We start from the raw sequence: 1331 nt of genomic DNA on the forward strand, positions 1-1331 counted from the left end.
CTCAAAAGGGCTCACAAGCAACATTATATTATCATTATAATATCTTGCGCAAGAGAAAAAGTCATACATATTGGGAATGACATGAGGATGAGTAAATAATGACTGAATTTCCCTTTTTTGTGTGAAGTATTTCTTTAATGATTCAGCTTAAATATGATTAAATACAGTCCAAAAGTCTGAATGTTTTTGTGAAAAGAAGCACAGTTTGAATGGGTATTTTTCAAAAATTGCATTTTAATTTTAAAGCAGATTAAACAAAGCAATTAAACATCTCTTAACATTCACATAAGCAAAAGAGGATCTAATAGTAATTTGTTTTGCTTAAATAAACATGCATAATATATATATATATTCTCTTTTTAATAGATAGATTTATTAATATATAGATAGATTTGCAGCATCCTCTAGGCCTCCATTTGCTCAGTCCACAATCTCCTTCAGACCTGGAGGAAAGATTATCATGTTATGAGTTTTTAAATCAGTACATAAGCATTATATTAACATGTCATATTAATATTAGAGTTGTACCTTTCAGACGGTTTTAATCCAGAGCGCATCTGGATCAGAGCAGAACTTTTCCTTCTCTGTGTAGAATCTGCAGGAGATAAATAAACATGAAATGATATGAACACAATATCATGCATATTATTGCAAGTGGGATATGTGTCCACTTGCAGTTTATTGTATGGTTCGGTTTAATAGGTTGGTGGACAATCATCCCACTAACCTACTATAGCCATTCAATTGAATACATTGCAAGTGGGATATGTGTCCACTTGCACTTTATTAAATAGCCATTCAATTGAATACATTGCAAGTGGGATATGTGTCCACTTGCAGTTTATTGTATGGTTCGGTTTAATAGGTTGGTGGACAATCATCCCACTAACCTACTATAGCCATTCAATTGAATACATTGCAAGTGGGATATGTGTCCACTGCACTTTATTAAATAGCCATTCAATTGAATACACTGCAAGTGGGATATGTGTCCACTTGCAGTTTATTGTATGGTTCCGGGTTAATAGGCTGGTGTCATTTTCATGCCATAATACTGTAAAATTTGCATAAAATGAATGTCACGGAAGCATTATGTAGGGCCCGCTGTATAAATTAGAAATGGACATTTCTTCATGTGAAAACATCCATTTCCAATTTATTCAGCGGGACCTACATAATCTTCCGTGGACACTTAAATTTGTGCAATATTCATTCAACCCATTCATGTAATTTTCATGCCATAATACTGTAAAATTTGCATAAAAATGGTTGTTTCTTATATTGGAATTTGGAGTTGGATTTTTTTTGTGAACTTCACCACATATGGTGCA

At 33.1% G+C, this 1331-nt stretch overlaps 1 long non-coding RNA gene across 1 annotated transcript; it reads right to left on the reverse strand.

The window, feature by feature from the left end:
* Positions 1 to 214: 214 nt before the first annotated feature.
* LOC131535148 (uncharacterized) lies at positions 215 to 580 on the reverse strand. Its single transcript, XR_009269540.1, has 2 exons — positions 529 to 580; positions 215 to 443 (listed from the first exon to the last, which is right to left on the reverse strand). It is a non-coding gene; the product is annotated as an uncharacterized LOC131535148 (long non-coding RNA).
* Between the last annotated feature and the right edge of the window lie 751 nt (positions 581 to 1331).

This window comes from Onychostoma macrolepis, unplaced genomic scaffold (genome assembly GCF_012432095.1).
Source record: "Onychostoma macrolepis isolate SWU-2019 unplaced genomic scaffold, ASM1243209v1 Scaffold166, whole genome shotgun sequence".
Taxonomy (NCBI): domain Eukaryota; kingdom Metazoa; phylum Chordata; class Actinopteri; order Cypriniformes; family Cyprinidae; genus Onychostoma; species Onychostoma macrolepis.